Raw genomic sequence first — 20,201 nt, 5'->3', positions numbered from 1 at the left:
CACATCGTTAACGAAATGGGTATTCATGTGGATCCTGCCAAGATCGATGCTATTCGAAATTGGGCGGCACCAAAGAATCCTTCGGAGGTGCGTCAATTTCTTGGTCTTGCGGGATATTATCGTCGGTTTATCCGGGATTTTTCTAAGATTGCTCAACCCCTCACCGCCCTGACTCAAAAGAAAGTTGTTTATTCTTGGGGATCGAACCAGGAAGAAGCTTTTCAGCTCTTAAAGCAGAAGTTGTGCAGCGCGCCGATTTTATCGCTACCAGAGGGTACTGAAGATTTTGTGGTTTATTGCGATGCGTCTATTCAGGGTCTCGGCTGTGTGTTGATGCAGCGAGACAAGGTGATAGCTTATGCTTCTCGACAGTTGAAGGTACACGAGAAGAACTATACTACACACGACCTGGAGTTAGGAGCTGTAGTCTTTGCGTTGAAGATTTGGAGGCATTACCTGTACGGTACCAAGTGTACCATCTATACCGATCACAGGAGTCTTCAACATATCTTCGACCAGAAGGAATTGAATATGCGGCAACGTCGTTGGGTCGAGCTTTTTAATGATTATGAGTGTGCTATCAAGTATCATCCGGGTAAAGCTAATGTTGTAGCTGATGCCCTTAGTCGCAAGGAACCGAAGCAGAAGCGTGTTCGTGCCCTACAGCTTACTATTCACTCTGATTTACCTGCCCGGATTCGTTCAGCTCAGATTGAAGCGTTAAAGGAAGAAAATATCGAAGCCGAAGGATTACGAGGGCTACACAAGAAGAGGTTCGAGCAACGGTCTGACAATATCTACTACTTCATGGAACGGATATGGGTTCCTTCATTTGGTGATCTTCGGGAACTTGTGATGGACGAAGCACACAAGTCACGATATTCTATTCATCCAGGGTCTGATAAGATGTACCAGGACCTCAAGGTTTTGTATTGGTGGCCGAACATGAAAGCTATTATTGCCACCTACGTGAGTAAGTGTTTGACCTGTGCTAGGGTCAAGGCAGAGTACCAGAAGCCTTCGGGTCCACTTCAGCAGCCGGAGATACCTATGTGGAAATGGGAACAGATCGCTATGGATTTTGTTACGGGGTTACCTAGAACACAGGCTGGGAACGATACTATATGGGTGATTGTCGACCGTCTCACAAAGTCAGCACATTTCCTAGCAATCAAGGAGACAGATAAGTATTCGCAGCTCGCAGCAGTGTACCTTAAAGAGGTGGTTTCTAGGCACGGGGTGCCGACTTCTATTATTTCTGATCGAGATCCTCGTTTTACTTCGGAGTTATGGCAGGCTATGCATAAGTCATTCGGCTCACGTCTCGATATGAGCACGGCTTATCATCCACAGACGGATGGTCAGAGTGAGCGCACTATTCAGACGCTAGAGGATATGCTTCGGGCATGTGTTATTGATTTTGGGAAAGGATGGGAGAAGCACTTGCCGTTGGTAGAATTCTCCTACAATAACAGCTACCACACCAGTATCAAAGCGGCACCATTTGAGGCATTGTATGGGAGGAAGTGTCGTTCACCTCTTTGCTGGGCTGAGGTAGGTGATAGCCAGATCACAGGTCCTGAGATGGTACTCGAAACTTCAGATATGATCGTAAAAATCAGAGAACGTATGGCAGCTGCTTGTGACCGCCAGAAGGCCTATGCGGATAAGCGTGCCAAAGAGGTAGTGTTCGAAGTAAATGACCGCGTCATGCTGAAAGTCTCGCCGTGGAAAGGGGTTGTACGCTTTGGGAAGCGCGGCAAGCTGAACCCACGTTATGTTGGGCCGTTTAAAGTACTTGAGCGTATCGGTAAGGTGGCTTACAGGTTGGAGTTACCTACTGAGCTGGGTAATGTTCAAGACGTATTTCATGTATCGCAGTTAAAGAAGTGTTATGCTGATGACCCATTAGCGGTACCTCTTCAAGAGTTAAAAGTCGACGACAAGTTGCAATTTGTTGAAGAACCCATCGAGATCATGGACCGTGAAGTCAAAGTGCGTAAACACAGTCGTATTCCCATCGTTAGGGTTCGTTGGAACTCAAGACGTGGACCAGAGTTCACGTGGGAGCGCGAGGATCAGATGAAGCTCAAGTATCCTCACCTCTTTCCCAAAGACAAAGCCGAGTCGAGCAAAACTGGTGAATCTCGGGGCGAGATTCCTCTTCAAGTTGGGGATGATGTGGCACCTGAGGAAAATTCGCAGCGATCTTGAATTCTCATTTCACTCTTTCGTGCTTAAATTTCCGGACGAAATTTCTTTCAAGTTGGGGATGATGTGACAACCCGAACATTTGAGGTTAGTAACATTTAAATCTTGTGATCTCAACTCCTCGTTGTTTCTTAATGTTATATGTCCGAACTCGTGCGATTCTGTTAATTAAGTAGGATAACTTCATTAAACAAACACGTTAGTGCTTTTGGGCCGCAATTGTATTGGGCCACTTCTTAGCGTTACTTGTTCAAGCGGGCCGCACCCTAAACTCGGGTAACCTAATAAAGCTAATTAGTCAAATGAGCTCATCAGGCTAACCCGGTTGTTTGTAGTGCCCAATCCTTATGTCAAATACAAGTTGATAAAACCCATTAGATGGTTATTCAATTTACTCAAGGCATGAATAGCCAGCCACTTTGACTATTACTATATATGGATTTTTCTTAGCCAAACCTTGCTAGTGCCCAACTATCGTGGCAGCCCAAATGTGTGGGCTTAAGCCCACTTCGGAATATAAGAGAACCGACTTTTCCCCCAAGGATTATATATTAATGCATGCCTATTATACGTATTTATTATAAACACGAAATCAAAACAAACCCTACCGCATCATATGTCACACCCGTGTCAAAGGCGGAAGCGCGTAGTGTGACTTGATCGGTTTCCACAGCATACGATGTAAGTAAACAAACTATATGATATAAAACATACACGATGTTCATCCATTCCATAATGTAAAGATACAAGTCAAAAGTTGTTTTGTAGCAAAAGACAACATAAGTTTATAAGTTCTACAAACAAGACTTGTTCAAAATAAAGTTTTTGAAATAACGAGGTTTTGCATCCTATGTCCCGTTCGAAGACGGGATATATGGATCAAACCCTCCAAAATACGGATGACATCGTCTTCATAGTAAACTTGAAACTTCATAATTTGTTGCACCAAGATCCACTTAGTTACCTGAAATACATGTAAGTTTGAAAACATCAACAAAAGTTGAGCGAGTTCATGTGTTTTAAGTTCGTAATCATCAAATGAATCTGTAAAACATTTGAAAGTTCAAGTATCGAAATCTGGTATGTAAAGCGTAAATGAACATGTTGATCATTAATGTGTAGCTAGGACATTAATATGTGTGCCGACATAGGAAGCCACCAACCCGTAAGCGATTTAGTACCGGTCCACCCGGCGAGGGTAACAAAGGAAACTCCATGTGGCCACACAAGGACCCATGAGTGGGGCTCGCCCTGTACCCGATAGATCTACCCCCTTTGTTCCGTGGTCTTAAACAAGATTAATGGTGCTTTAAGTATCAGCCTATTCGCACGTGATCTACTAATTCATTTTGTTGCTTAACCATACCATAGTAACATGTATTTCCCCCCGAGAGTTGTAAAACCAAAAACGTTTAAAAGAAAAGGGGGACATGAACTCACAAGTTTGCGTCCGTATGTATGCTAGCAGTTCGGGTATCCAATTAGCGCGTAATAACCTACAAGTGCTCTAACTCATTAGACACTTGGGTTTATGTTAATTTATGTACACGTTGCTCATCTTGAACATTATTGTATATGGAACCCTTGTGTATTTTAAATATGTTGACATTTGTTTCGTATGTTCGTTTTATTATATATATATATACACTTCTTGAGTTCATAATGTGTTAGAACAGGCATCGCCCTTTGTATGTATCCGTGCTTCGCACGAGTATTTATGGGTATAGCATGTATAAGTCCTTGTGTCGTACAAGTATAAGTGGACCGGGTCCAATAGCGTCTTTGTGCCGTGCACGACGCATGTTTGTTGTATGAAATATATATTCCTCAAAAATATATATCTTTAAGTTCGGTGAACGTCGTTCACATGTATACGTATGATCGGTTTGTTTTAGATATATATTTGTTTCACAAATATATATATGTATATGTATATCTTTTTAAGATATAGTTGTTAAAAATATTTATTTTTGAACATCGTATATATGTTAATGTACGTGTACGATATTCATTGTGCAGGTATATCGTATTTATACGTGTGGTATACCGTATTTCTACGTGTAGGTAAACCGTATTTGTAATGTATTTTTACAATATATTTTATTAAAAATATACATGTATTTTTCAGTAGGCCTTAGCCCATGTCTTTTAAGTTGTTGGGCTTAATCCATATTATTAGTGCATTTGGGCCTAACCCATTTTACATATTAATGGGCTTAGCTAAACTTATTAAATAAATAGGCTTTTGCTAGCCCATTATCACACCAAGTATTTTTGTATTTTTACAAGTGTATTTAGAGTGTATTTTATAGGTATTCGTATACGTATATACTTGTATATGTGTGCACTTGGTGATTTTCGTTTTACACTTTCCGAAATTTTTGGCGCCAAAATAAACATACATATTCCATGTCTAAAAATGTATTATTTTTAGAGCTCGTCGTAGGAGCGTTACGATGTATTTGATCGTCGGGAACGCGCGCGTGTCGTCCGTGATAGGTATCCATCCCGTGTCATGCCGATATGGCGGCCGTTGCCAATGGTGACACATTTATCCGCTATGACGCTTATTTGATATTTCGCGTCGGTGTTTGGCTACATACATTATTTGGTCGATATATATTATTTGTACAGTTCGCCCGGTTCGATTGTCCGTTATTCGCGCTTCGTGTCAAAGTGTAATATAACTTGCATTCGTTTTCTCATGTATTTTACATTCTTTCGTCGCCATGCTTTTGGAGTTTGTTATGTGTAGTGTATTTTGTATTTAGTTAGTAGAATCCTGACTCTAATACATACACACAATACACATGTATTTATACACATACACATATAATGGTTGGAAAACATATACGTATATTTTTTTTATGTCCCTAAAAAAATATATATAGATATAATAAATAACCTCTTTTTTTTAACTTATAAAGATATATAAGTTGTTTTATTAAAAACCTTCATAGTTTAGGACTTAAACCTTTTTGTTAAAACTTTCTTAATGACAATTAAGATCACTAATCACGTTTAACCCCGTTAATCACCTCGTTAATTATACTTTAAAGGTGATTAGATTTTTAGAAAATTTCGCCATAATTTCCCCTAAACTATGGCGTTTTCCACGTCTTAAAAACGTATTAGTTTCACGTTTAAGCCCATAATCACAATCAACTTCATATCAAGTTCCAAAGCACTACTTTTTCAAGTAATATGTTCCACATAATTTTCCATATAACTTTTGAACTTTATATATTCTTAATCACATTTTTAATAAGAAAATGATAGCGCTTATTAAATCTTTTAATAGGTTTACTAGAAAATAAATTTAACATACTTTTAACACTTTTATAGTGTACATCATGATGTTTAATATAAAGTTCATGTATTATATGGATGATGATCTTGTTAAGATCTAAACATAAAAATGTTTAGATCATCCTTGTTAGTCTAATTTACACAAGATCATCTTTGTAAACACTCTACTTTAACATAACCAACATTAACATAAGCATAATCTAACACATATTAACATAACCAACAAAATATACATCTTATTTATTAGACTTTTATTGTGAGATTAGAGTTTTTAAGCTTGGTTTTGTTGTAGGGTTCAAGATGAACATTTGTACATAATCTACATAATAAATCATGCTTAAAAAGTGGGTGCGTAGGGTCTTACAACTTTGCACAAGCTTAAGATGAAGATTAAAGAAAATAAGAGCTCCCAAGTGATTCCTAATGCACCTCCATGCTAGGTCGTTCCTTAATTCATCTAGAAAAGGCTTGAAATAGTCTAGAAAATGGGTGTTTATGAAATGAAAACTTGTGTAGTGTGTGTGAGTATGTTAGCCGTGACTAGAGAGAGAGCAAGGAAAGTGTTTGTAATTGTTTTTTTTTTTTTTTTTTGATGTGTAGGTAAGGAGAGATGAAGTGATAGTGTGTTATAACTTCCAAAACTCTTGAAATTTGTGGTCAACAAATAATCTTCCTTACCATACTCATGCATCATCAAAATCTAGCATGATTTGAGGAGTATGGTCGTGATGTATGGTCTTAAGATATGGCCATTATTATTTTATTATTTTTTTTATTTAAACATGTGCACATATAATGTTAATTGAGTAGATATTTTAGTCATTAGGTTAATTAGATTAATTAGGTTGTTAAACATGATTTAGGATGTTAACTAGTCATAACTAGTTCACTAGTTTATTGGGTATAAATTTTGGATTGTAAAAATGCCACTACCTCGCTCCCCGGTTCAATATCGGGTGATATACGAAAGTTGTAGTATAATACCGGGAGCTATGGTTTTAATTTACCATTGATGCTAGGGTGTTTATTCAACGCGTTTACGATGCCAAAATGTTGTTAACTAGTTCGCTAGATGCTTCGTTTAGGTGTTAGGGTGATAAAAATATCGTTTACTAGTCCGTTGAATCAAAAGCGGACAAGTTGTGCAAATAGCGACGTGGTGCCAGTAGCTTGTGTTTCAGATATCTCCAAGCCTATTTAAGGTGTAAAATATTATTTCCAAGTTCTACGGACACTAAAATGATGTATTTTAGTGTTGCGGACAATTTATTTATTTATTTTTTTTGTTATAGTTAGGCGCGGATCAGACACTTTATGTTTAGGTGTTTTTTTTTCGGAAAGTTTAATATGTTTTGGTATTTAGTGTCCCTAATTAGGGATTTTTATTTGTATTTCGTCTATAAAGTGCGTTCATGCCCTTCGTCGCTCGTTCAGACAGTTTTTGGAACTTGCTGGCATGAATAATGTGTTCAGGTGAATAGTGTTTTCAGCATTTTGCCAACATATTAGGACATAGTTTGCAGTTTTCTCGCGACGCAGTGAATGTTTCAATATGGTTTAGCATATTTAACCATGTTGTATGATTTTTAGACTTTGTACGACCTAATCATGCAATAATTAAATCGTAATGAACGTAATTAAACGTTAAATCAAGTGCTTAAGTTGTACGGAATTACCATTATTTTTGCCAGTTGTCACATTCTCCCCCCGTTAGAAGAATTTCGTCCCGAAATTCAAGTCGTGTTACTAGTTGCAGGGGAGTCTTGAAACAGGTGAGGGTACTTGGATTTTATTTGATCCTCACGTTCCCACGTATACTCGGGTCCGTGACGCGAGTTCCAGCGAACTTTAACCAACTTCCTACGACTCCTCCGTGTCTTGTGCACTTTCCAGTCTGTAACCTCAACAGGTTCCTCTGTAAATTGGAGTTTGTCGTTAACGTGTATCTCGTCCGCTGGGATGACGACCGTTTCTTGAGTAGGACTTTTCTTGAGATTAGACACGTGAAACGTGTCGTGTACACTACTAAGCCCTTCTGGTAGTTTCAATTTGTAAGCAACTGTTCCGATCTTTTCCAGTATTTCGAAAGGTCCAATGTAGCGTGGGTTCAGCTTTCCACGTTTACCAAACCTTACTACGCCCTTCCAAGGCGAGACTTTCAACAATACCATGTCTCCGACCTCGAAAGCTAATGGTTTGCGCCCCTTCTCTGCGTAGCTCTTTTGTCTATCGCGAGCCGCCTTGATACGGTCTCGTATTTGAATGATCTTGTCTGTGGTCTCCTGAACTAAGTCCGGACCAATGAGTTGTTTATCCCCGGTCTCCGCCCAACATAGCGGGGATCGACACTTTCGTCCATACAAAGCTTCAAACGGGGCGGCCTGAATGCTAGTGTGATAACTATTATTGTATGAGAACTCCACTAAGGGCAAGTGGGTATCCCAATTTCCACCCAAATCCATCACACAAGCGCGTAACATGTCCTCCAAAGTCTGTATCGTTCGTTCACTTTGGCCGTCCGTTTGAGGATGAAAGGCCGTACTAAGATTCAGTCGTGATCCAAAGGCCTTTTGAAATGATTGCCATATCCTTGACACGAACCGACCATCTCGGTCCGATATAATAGAAACAGGCACTCCATGTCGTGCCACGTTCTCTTTGAGGTATATTTCAGCCAGTTTCTTTGTGCTATCCTTCTCACTGATCGGGAGAAAATGTGCGGACTTTGTAAGTCGATCAACAATTACCCAAATCATGTCGTGACCTCTTGAGGTTCGGGGTAACTTAGTAATGAAGTCCATCGAGATTTGTTCCCATTTCCATTCGGGAATTTCAGGTTGTTGCAGTAATCCTGAAGGCTTTTGATATTCCGCCTTAACCTTGGCGCATGTAAGGCATTTTCCGACATAGGTAGCAATGTCACTTTTAAGCTTAGGCCACCAATAAAATCCTTTTAAGTCTTGGTACATTTTATCCGATCCCGGATGTATAGAGTACCTTGACTTATGAGCCTCATCCAAAATAATCGCCCGTAGGTCGCCGAATAATGGAACCCAAATTCGTCCCATAAAGTACAGTGTTCCATCCTCCTTTGGCACCAATTGTGCCTCCATTCCTCGTAAAAATTCGGCTCGTATATTTTCTGGTTTAAGCGCTTCTTGTTGTGCATCGTGAATCCGAGAGGTGAGATCTGTTTGTATGGTCATCTCTAAAGCCCGCACCCTCAGAGGTTTTGCACGTTCCTTGCGGCTCAAGGCGTCCGCCACGACGTTCGCCTTGCCCGGGTGATACTTTATCTCACAGTCATAATCGTTCAATAATTCGACCCATCGTCGTTGCCGCATATTCAAGTCCTTCTGATCAAATATATGTTGTAAGCTCTTGTGATCTGTAAAGATTGTACAATGAGTACCATATAAGTAGTGACGCCAGATCTTTAACGCGAATACCACCGCACCTAACTCAAGATCATGCGTGGTATAATTTTTCTCATGCACCTTCAATTGGCGAGACGCGTACGCGATGACTTTGTCCCGTTGCATCAACACACAACCGAGACCTTGATGCGATGCATCACAATAGACCATGAAGTCATCGGTACCGTCAGGTAAGGATAAAATAGGTGCGTCACAAAGTTTATCTTTCAGTAGCTGAAAAGCCGCCTCTTGTTTCTCTCCCCAGTCAAATTTCTTATCCTTTTGCGTTAGGGACGTTAGCGGTTGAGCAATTTTTGAGAAATTTTCTATAAATCTTCGGTAGTAGCCTGCTAATCCCAAGAATTGTCGTACTTCGGTGGGGGTCTTAGGCGCTTCCCAGTTCTTTATCGCCTCGATCTTAGCCGGATCGACATGAATTCCTTTCTCGTTCACCACGTGTCCGAGAAATTGCAACTCGCGAATCCAAAATTCGCATTTAGAAAACTTCGCGTACAATTGTTCCTTCTTTAAAAGCTCCAATATAGCTCTTAGATGTTGTTCGTGTTCCTCCTTTGACCGTGAATATATTAGGATGTCGTCAATAAACACGATCACAAACTTGTCCAAATACGGCTTACACACGCGGTTCATGAGGTCCATGAACACCGCTGGCGCATTTGTTAAGCCGAATGGCATAACGAGAAACTCGTAATGTCCGTAACGAGTTCTAAAAGCCGTCTTAGGGATGCTTTCTTCTTGTATTCTCAACTGATGGTATCCCGATCTCAAGTCGATCTTGGAGTAATAACTTGAGCCTTGTAGTTGATCGAACAAGTCGTCGATTCTCGGTAGCGGGTAACGGTTTTTAATAGTAAGTTTGTTCAATTCCCGATAATCTATACACATGCGAAAGCTACCATCTTTCTTTTTAACAAATAGTACCGAGCTCCCCAAGGTGAGAAACTCGGTCTAATGAATCCTTTATCTAGTAACTCTTGCAGTTGAGTAGATAACTCCTGCATTTCTGACGGAGCTAACCGATATGGTGATTTCGCCACTGGTGCCGCTCCTGGCACCAAATCAATTCGAAACTCCACTTGGCGTTGTGGAGGCAGTCCAGGTAAGTCTTCTGGAAAGACTTCTGGAAATTCTTTCACGACAGGGATGTCTTCTAGCTTCGGCTCTTTGGTTTCCTTGTCGACTACGTGGGCGAGGAAAGCTATACAGCCTTTTCGGAGACACTTTTGCGCCTTCATACATGTAATGATTCGTAGGGGTGTCTCAAGCTTCTCCCCATGAATTACAAGCGTTTCTTCATTTGGGAGTGGGATGCGGATAGTTTTCTCATGACAAATTACTTCCGCCCGGTTGTCGGACAACCAATCCATTCCGACAACTACGTCAAAACTACCCAACCCAACGGGTAAAAGGTCGATAGAAAATTTTCGCTCCCCAAGATCGAGTGTACAACCCTTAATAACCTCATCCGCTTCGACTAATTTTCCATTCGCCAATTCTATAGAATACGGGACATCTAGTTTACTTGAATTTAGGCCAAGTATATTCTTAAATTCTATAGATATGAAACTAAAATCTGCGCCAGTATCAAATAGAACAGATGCAAAGTGTTGGTTTATAGGGAACGTACCCGTAACAACGTTCGGGTCCTGTCGCGCATCTCGGGCTCCGATCACAAAAGCTCTCCCACGAGCCTGGTTTTCCTTAGGGCAATCCTTCCTATAATGCCCGTTGTCACCACACTTGTAACATCCTTGCCCCTTTCCAGCTCCATTTCCGTTGCCATTGTTGTTTCCATTTCTGTTTCCAGTTCCATTCCCGTTGTCATTTCTACCTTGATTGTTGTTACCATTTCCTCCACGGTTTGTGTTTCCTTTTCCCCTTCCTACCCAGCATGTTTCCTTATAGTGGCCTATCCTACCGCATTTATCACACTTTGCACAACAGCCCTCATGATGATACTTACACTTGTCGCATTTAGGCAGGGTGCCTAAATAGCCTTTACCCCTAGTGTCGTTGGTTGCTGTGAAAGCCTTGCCACCTCTTGGTGGGTTTACTTCCCTTCGTTTGTTAGCATTGGTGCCGTCGTTGTTGTTCACACGCATACCCTTGTTAGAGTGTGAAAATTTTCGCTTTCCACCACTAGTAGACTCTACGTGAGTCTCTTTCTTTTCCGAACCCTTCGCAGGAATCTTCTCCATTCTCACTGCCTCCTCAGTGAGGCTCACTGCTAAGGTAACAGCTTGAGTTATGGTGGTAGGTTGTGCCGAGCTAACTAGACTCTTGATCTCGGGGTGAAGACCCCATATGTATCGTTCGACTCTTTTGAATTCCGGAGTGACCATATACGGAATCACTCGTGATAAGTCATGAAATCTCTGGGTGTATCCTGAAACGTCGGCACCTACCATTTCAAGGTGCCAAAATTCTGTCTCCAGCTTTTGCAGCTCAGCTCTAGAACAATATTTTTCTCTCATGCGTTCCTTTAATTCTTCCCAAGTTAGCCCGTAGGCTGCAACGTCTCCTAGAGTTTGAACCTGAAGGTTCCACCAAGTTAGAGCTTCGTCCACAAATAGCCCTGTAGCGTAAACCACTGTCTGTTCAGGAGTGCATCGGCTCATCCGAATAGTGGACTCAGTTTTCTCTGTCCATCGTACAAATGCCACTGCACCTCCAGTATCATCATAATTGAGAGGCTTGCAGTCGAGAAATTGTTTGTACGTGCACCATGAAACGTTGAACAGACATATTATATAAACGACAAACATGAGAACGCACGATTAGAATAGGAGATGTAACATTTAAGTTGTTATAAAAACACTTTCTATTACCATTTGTGGTGTTGCCACCAGATGTGCCTCCCTGACCTTGGCCGCCAGATCCGCCACTGTTTCATTGCGGTTTGCCTCATATTGGGCGATTGCTTGCGAGATTCGCTCTTCAAGGAGCTGATTCAGTTCTGCCTGTGTAGTAGGCATAGGGTCTGAGGTGTCGCGCCTAAGGTTCCTCCGTTTCGGTGCCATAGTCTTCCACACACAAGTAACGAACGGGTTAGACAAATATTTAATAATGATAAATTTTGTCGGCTAAAAAAAATAAATACTAATCATCACACCATCCAACCCAACAATAATCCACAACTAATCAATCACGCATAGAATAAAGCACAATGTGCAAATAAAGAAAATATAATACTGAACTTTTATATATATACATCGACAACTTGATACATTGTTTTGTGAAGAAAACAAAAGAGCACGAGGCTACGTTACCCCGGTCGTGCAAGTTTATATATATATAAAAGTGGCAAAATATTTTTCTCCACATTGTTCTTCAAGGTCTTCAAGTGTCGTAGCTAGTACATAGTCTTCATATATCCCTCAAGAGTGGGTCTTCTAGTCCTAAGCATAAGTGCTTGCAAATAAATACCTTAAGGGTAGGGGGATGGGAGAGGGGTAGGGAAGATTAGACTACGAAGATAGGTACGCTCCTCCCCAAGCTTAAAAACAAATACTGCCAGAAAGGGCACTCGTCTGCTGTTAGAGCGCTAAGACGTGTGCTCTAATGAAGATGTCAAGGTCAACAGGTGAGGTATGGTGTGGTGGTGATGATGGTGGTAGTGGAATAGATGGCGGATGTTAGGCTAGGGGTGATGATGGCATTGCGTCATCATGACGCTCCATCTCCAGATTCCCCTACAGAGAGTCTCAACCTATAGCTGCAAGGTGGGGATCTCATCCTCGTCATTAAATAACTCCATAATAAAGGGAGCAACAGTTAAGTGGATCGCAACATTTGGCAATATCGCTACGCGATGATCGCCATCGGAATGGCCAATAATGATGCTTTCGTGGAACAGGAGTGGTGCGGCTAAAACATCGTCCTCCACAGGGACGTCTTCCGCAAAGTGCATGAACTAGTCCAAAGAGGTATCCATAAAGTCAGGGTCGTCGTAACCACCAATACTAGCAGATGAAGCTATAGTACCCAGGCAAAAATAATCCGTACAACATGTATGTATATACCAATAAATAATCTCATTATTATATATATATATATATATATATATATATGTATGTATGTACAATTATATGATTGTCAAATATAACCACGTAAGTTGTGCGAGTCGATCTAGTTTATCAAGTCTAACCCACATAGACTAAGCCCCAATTAATGTCGCCTAGACAATGCGAGGACATTATCTATTTATTTATTTTTGAAATACGTTTTGGGTAGTGGATCTTGTGCTTTGTGTATGCAATGAAAACCATGCATTTTGTAAATCCGTTTTCATGAGAGGATCCTAGTGATTGTAGACTAGACTCGAGAAGGAATCCTGGTTCACTACAATCGAAGCTCTGATACCAACCTGTCACACCCGTGTCAAAGGCGGAAGCGCGTAGTGTGACTTGATCGGTTTCCACAGCATACGATGTAAGTAAACAAACTATATGATATAAAACATACACGATGTTCATCCATTCCATAATGTAAAGATACAAGTCAAAAGTTGTTTTGTAGCAAAAGACAACATAAGTTTATAAGTTCTACAAACAAGACTTGTTCAAAATAAAGTTTTTGAAATAACGAGGTTTTGCATCCTATGTCCCGTTCGAAGACGGGATATATGGATCAAACCCTCCAAAATACGGATGACATCGTCTTCATAGTAAACTTGAAACTTCATAATTTGTTGCACCAAGATCCACTTAGTTACCTGAAATACATGTAAGTTTGAAAACATCAACAAAAGTTGAGCGAGTTCATGTGTTTTAAGTTCGTAATCATCAAATGAATCTGTAAAACATTTGAAAGTTCAAGTATCGAAATCTGGTATGTAAAGCGTAAATGAACATGTTGATCATTAATGTGTAGCTAGGACATTAATATGTGTGCCGACATAGGAAGCCACCAACCCGTAAGCGATTTAGTACCGGTCCACCCGGCGAGGGTAACAAAGGAAACTCCATGTGGCCACACAAGGACCCATGAGTGGGGCTCGCCCTGTACCCGATAGATCTACCCCCTTTGTTCCGTGGTCTTAAACAAGATTAATGGTGCTTTAAGTATCAGCCTATTCGCACGTGATCTACTAATTCATTTTGTTGCTTAACCATACCATAGTAACATGTATTTCCCCCCGAGAGTTGTAAAACCAAAAACGTTTAAAAGAAAAGGGGGACATGAACTCACAAGTTTGCGTCCGTATGTATGCTAGCAGTTCGGGTATCCAATTAGCGCGTAATAACCTACAAGTGCTCTAACTCATTAGACACTTGGGTTTATGTTAATTTATGTACACGTTGCTCATCTTGAACATTATTGTATATGGAACCCTTGTGTATTTTAAATATGTTGACATTTGTTTCGTATGTTCGTTTTATTATATATATATACACTTCTTGAGTTCATAATGTGTTAGAACAGGCATCGCCCTTTGTATGTATCCGTGCTTCGCACGAGTATTTATGGGTATAGCATGTATAAGTCCTTGTGTCGTACAAGTATAAGTGGACCGGGTCCAATAGCGTCTTTGTGCCGTGCACGACGCATGTTTGTTGTATGAAATATATATTCCTCAAAAATATATATCTTTAAGTTCGGTGAACGTCGTTCACATGTATACGTATGATCGGTTTGTTTTAGATATATATTTGTTTCACAAATATATATATGTATATGTATATCTTTTTAAGATATAGTTGTTAAAAATATTTATTTTTGAACATCGTATATATGTTAATGTACGTGTACGATATTCATTGTGCAGGTATATCGTATTTATACGTGTGGTATACCGTATTTCTACGTGTAGGTAAACCGTATTTGTAATGTATTTTTACAATATATTTTATTAAAAATATACATGTATTTTTCAGTGGGCCTTAGCCCATGTCTTTTAAGTTGTTGGGCTTAATCCATATTATTAGTGCATTTGGGCCTAACCCATTTTACATATTAATGGGCTTAGCTAAACTTATTAAATAAATAGGCTTTTGCTAGCCCATTATCACACCAAGTATTTTTGTATTTTTACAAGTGTATTTAGAGTGTATTTTATAGGTATTCGTATACGTATATACTTGTATATGTGTGCACTTGGTGATTTTCGTTTTACACTTTCCGAAATTTTTGGCGCCAAAATAAACATACATATTCCATGTCTAAAAATGTATTATTTTTAGAGCTCGTCATAGGAGCGTTACGATGTATTTGATCGTCGGGAACGCGCGCGTGTCGTCCGTGATAGGTATCCATCCCGTGTCATGCCGATATGGCGGCCGTTGCCAATGGTGACACATTTATCCGCTATGACGCTTATTTGATATTTCGCGTCGGTGTTTGGCTACATACATTATTTGGTCGATATATATTATTTGTACAGTTCGCCCGGTTCGATTGTCCGTTATTCGCGCTTCGTGTCAAAGTGTAATATAACTTGCATTCGTTTTCTCATGTATTTTACATTCTTTCGTCGCCATGCTTTTGGAGTTTGTTATGTGTAGTGTATTTTGTATTTAGTTAGTAGAATCCTGACTCTAATACATACACACAATACACATGTATTTATACACATACACATATAATGGTTGGTAAACATATACGTATATTTTTTTTTATGTCCCTAAAAAAATATATATAGATATAATAAATAACCTCTTTTTTTTAACTTATAAAGATATATAAGTTGTTTTATTAAAAACCTTCATAGTTTAGGACTTAAACCTTTTTGTTAAAACTTTCTTAATGACAATTAAGATCACTAATCACGTTTAACCCCGTTAATCACCTCGTTAATTATACTTTAAAGGTGATTAGGTTTTTAGAAAATTTCGCCATAATTTCCCCTAAACTATGGCGTTTTCCACGTCTTAAAAACGTATTAGTTTCACGTTTAAGCCCATAATCACAATCAACTTCATATCAAGTTCCAAAGCACTACTTTTTCAAGTAATATGTTCCACATAATTTTCCATATAACTTTTGAACTTTATATATTCTTAATCACATTTTTAATAAGAAAATGATAGCGCTTATTAAATCTTTTAATAGGTTTACTAGAAAATAAATTTAACATACTTTTAACACTTTTATAGTGTACATCATGATGTTTTTTTTTTATAAAAGTTATTTTGGCCATAAATCTTTTTCAAGTTTAATATAAAGTTCATGTATTATATGGATGATGATCTTGTTAAGATCTAAACATAAAAATGTTTAGATCATCCTTGTTAGTCTAATTTACACAAGATCATCTTTGTAAACACTCTACTTTAACATAACCAACATTAACATAAGCATAATCTAACACATATTAACATAACCAACAAAATATACATCTTATTTATTAGACTTTTATTGTGAGATTAGAGTTTTTAAGCTTGGTTTTGTTGTAGGGTTCAAGATGAACATTTGTACATAATCTACATAATAAATCATGCTTAAAAAGTGGGTGCGTAGGGTCTTACAACTTTGCACAAGCTTAAGATGAAGATTAAAGAAAATAAGAGCTCCCAAGTGATTCCTAATGCACCTCCATGCTAGGTCGTTCCTTAATTCATCTAGAAAAGGCTTGAAATAGTCTAGAAAATGGGTGTTTATGAAATGAAAACTTGTGTAGTGTGTGTGAGTATGTTAGCCGTGACTAGAGAGAGAGCAAGGAAAGTGTTTGTAATTGTTTTTTTTTTTTTTTTTTTTTTTTTTTGATGTGTAGGTAAGGAGAGATGAAGTGATAGTGTGTTATAACTTCCAAAACTCTTGAAATTTGTGGTCAACAAATAATCTTCCTTACCATACTCATGCATCATCAAAATCTAGCATGATTTGAGGAGTATGGTCGTGATGTATGGTCTTAAGATATGGCCATTATTATTTTATTATTTTTTTTATTTAAACATGTGCACATATAATGTTAATTGAGTAGATATTTTAGTCATTAGGTTAATTAGATTAATTAGGTTGTTAAACATGATTTAGGATGTTAACTAGTCATAACTAGTTCACTAGTTTATTGGGTATAAATTTTGGATTGTAAAAATGCCACTAGCTCGCTCCCCGGTTCAATATCGGGTGATATACGAAAGTTGTAGTATAATACCGGGAGCTATGGTTTTAATTTACCATTGATGCTAGGGAGTTTATTCAACGCGTTTACGATGCCAAAATGTTGTTAACTAGTTCGCTAGATGCTTCGTTTAGGTGTTAGGGTGATAAAAATATCGTTTACTAGTCCGTTGAATCAAAAGCGGACAAGTTGTGCAAATAGCGACGTGGTGCCAGTAGCTTGTGTTTCGGATATCTCCAAGCCTATTTAAGGTGTAAAATATTATTTCCAAGTTCTACGGACACTAAAATGATGTATTTTAGTGTTGCGGACAATTTATTTATTTATTTTTTTTTGTTATAGTTAGGCGCGGATCGGACACTTTATGTTTAGGTGTTTTTTTTTCGGAAAGTTTAATATGTTTTGGTATTTAGTGTCCCTAATTAGGGATTTTTATTTGTATTTCGTCTATAAAGTGCGTTCATGCCCTTCGTCGCTCGTTCAGACAGTTTTTGGAACTTGCTGGCATGAATAATGTGTTCAGGTGAATAGTGTTTTCAGCATTTTGCCAACATATTAGGACATAGTTTGCAGTTTTCTCGCGACGCAGTGAATGTTTCAATATGGTTTAGCATATTTAACCATGTCGTATGATTTTTAGACTTTGTACGACCTAATCATGCAATAATTAAATCGTAATGAACGTAATTAAACGTTAAATCAAGTGCTTAAGTTGTACGGAATTACCATTATTTTTGCCAGTTGTCACATCATAGGCGACCAGCGACTGAAGAAACCCCCCCCCCCCTGCTCGAGGCATCATCTGAATCAATCTGAGTTTGCGGTTAGTATCCTTATACGTATGCTACCTAGTTATTGGTGATGATAGTTGTGTATTGACAAGGAAAACATGTATGTATTATAAGTAAAACTGATCAGATTACGTCTTGTTTCTGTGCCTGAATCGATGATTAGATGATTGCATGATCTTGATATATTGGTAGATGTATGATGTTTATCTTTGATATTGCATGATAGGGTGTCTTACCATGTGATTAGGATTGCTAGGGTACACGTAACTACTTAATAAATGTAATCAGTATTTGACCGATTGTTTGGATTGGACCTCACTGTTGTTAACACATGCAAGCATGATTATATCAACTGAGTATGATTTGATAAAGCTTCTGTGATTGGACCGATGGTTTGTTATGTGCTCAAGGAGGTATTGATGATTGTATATTAAACTATGTTAATGTTGGTTCGATGTTTAGGTTATAACTATGATATGATCATAATTCTATGTGAATGTTATGGGAATTTATCATGCACACGATCAGGGATATGGGCTGGTAATTATCAACTGGGAACATTGGGCTTGGGTATTAGTTAATAGTTACTACACAACAAATAAATCACAGTAACATATATATATACATTAAGTGGGCCGAGATATATTAAATGGACTGCATGAATTGGTAGGTGGAATTGTTATTTTGGGCCAAATTTATTCTAAGTAACACTAGATCACTTTATTTAAAATATATGTTGGATTGACTGAATGATAAGTGTGGGCTGATAAGTTTGGTATGGGCCGAACATTTGTTGGGCCGCATCTCTCAGATGGGGAGTTTTTGGGCCGTAAGAATATGTGTATTAATAGTGTGTGTATGATTATACGGTGTGTTTAACTGATGAGCGATAGATAAACTAAGGGTACCATGTACATGTTTTATCATGATTTCTGGTGTGACAATATGATTCACATGGGTGCGAACTGACTGTTATATATATATATATATATATATGAACCTTTTAGGCTTTGAATAACTGAGTGTGGTTGAGTAACTAATCTTACCGAGCAAACCCAAGGTGAGTTCATTGCTCTTTCTCAAGCATGGATCCCAGGGAAGGGATAACGGGTAACATTCCGAGGGGGAATGCATGTGTAATGGGATGTTGGTTATCGTACTCAGTTTTCTATCATTGTAAGACCACTACATCTACCGGGTCGTTGCTTGTAGGGCAACGGGGGTTATTAGTTGATAGCGCTATTAGGTTTGGCACCCTCACGACGTTCGAGGAGAACGGGCGTGAACTAATTACCTTAAAACATGACCAATGCTTTGATAGAGGCATTGGGGTTGGCAATCACATATCATATGGCCGTTCGGTAATCGAGTAATAACAACATCGAAACGTCAAACATCATAACAACCAACAACATATCGTCTTGTAAACTGTTTTACTCACATGATCGGTAACACAACTTGGTAAACAAACACAAACCTTGAACTCACCAGCGTAGTCTGACACACTTGTTTACATGCTTGTAGGTAATTATTGAAGGAACTTGGGAGCTTGCCGTCTGATGCTGCTGGAGTGGTTGTGGTCATAATAAACAATTATGTTGATTTGGTTTTCATTCATTTACACACTTATACATTTATGCTTCCGCTTAATACTTTGGTTTTGGTTTAACTTTTCAAACGATACATTTCTTTCAATTGGGTATTTTAATACATTATAACTTGTGTTTGATATGATTGGTGGCTCTTTGTTGGATCGTTGCACCTCCAATAGGGATATACCCTAGGTGGTAATTTGGGGGTGTGACATGATTGGCCAGTCCCCACTTAACCTTATTTTTTAATCCATTTTCATAAAGTTGTCAGAGACACATGTGGCCTGCTCAAAAATGATTGGTGGGTCAAACCAATTCTCAAACCAAATCAACGTTTTAATTACAACGCCTATGTCACACCCCAACCAATGGCGGAAACATCGGGATGAGACGAAGTGTGAAGATTGCTCGAGACATCATAACGCTAATAATTGTGACAAGTTTTTAAATAACCATTTCATTCCATTTCTAAAGGATCAATTACAAAGCTTTTGAAACAAATACAACAACCTGAATAATAAAATAATACAATATGAATACAATTCTTTTTAAGTGTGTATCTAAGCATCCTACTAAATTCCATGCATCGTCGACATCCACCTGTAACATGTTAAAATAAAGTCAATGCAAAAGCAAAGGCGAGTATACAAGTTTGGTACATACATAGCATAAGATAAAAGTGTGAACATTTCCTCATAGCAAGCATGCGATTCAAGATAAACATTAAATATGGCATGTGTCTAACATATCAAACCAAGAAAACGCAACTTGCTCATGACATAACCAAAGTTTCAGTAGA

General features: G+C 38.7%; 2 long non-coding RNA genes across 2 annotated transcripts; both read right to left on the bottom strand.

The window, feature by feature from the left end:
• Positions 1 to 2,893: 2,893 nt before the first annotated feature.
• LOC110934924 lies at positions 2,894 to 3,760 on the bottom strand. Its single transcript, XR_002588729.2, has 2 exons — positions 3,652 to 3,760; positions 2,894 to 3,175 (listed from the first exon to the last, which is right to left on the bottom strand). It is a non-coding gene; the product is annotated as an uncharacterized LOC110934924 (long non-coding RNA).
• Positions 3,761 to 13,389: 9,629 nt separating this feature from the next.
• On the bottom strand, positions 13,390 to 14,516 carry LOC110934925. Its single transcript, XR_002588730.2, has 2 exons — positions 14,148 to 14,516; positions 13,390 to 13,671 (listed from the first exon to the last, which is right to left on the bottom strand). It is a non-coding gene; the product is annotated as an uncharacterized LOC110934925 (long non-coding RNA).
• Between the last annotated feature and the right edge of the window lie 5,685 nt (positions 14,517 to 20,201).

This window comes from Helianthus annuus, chromosome 4, assembly GCF_002127325.2.
Source record: "Helianthus annuus cultivar XRQ/B chromosome 4, HanXRQr2.0-SUNRISE, whole genome shotgun sequence".
Lineage (NCBI taxonomy): Eukaryota > Viridiplantae > Streptophyta > Magnoliopsida > Asterales > Asteraceae > Helianthus > Helianthus annuus.
The sequence above is the reverse complement of the archived record's forward strand: the minus strand, read 5'-3'. Positions and strand labels throughout refer to the sequence as shown.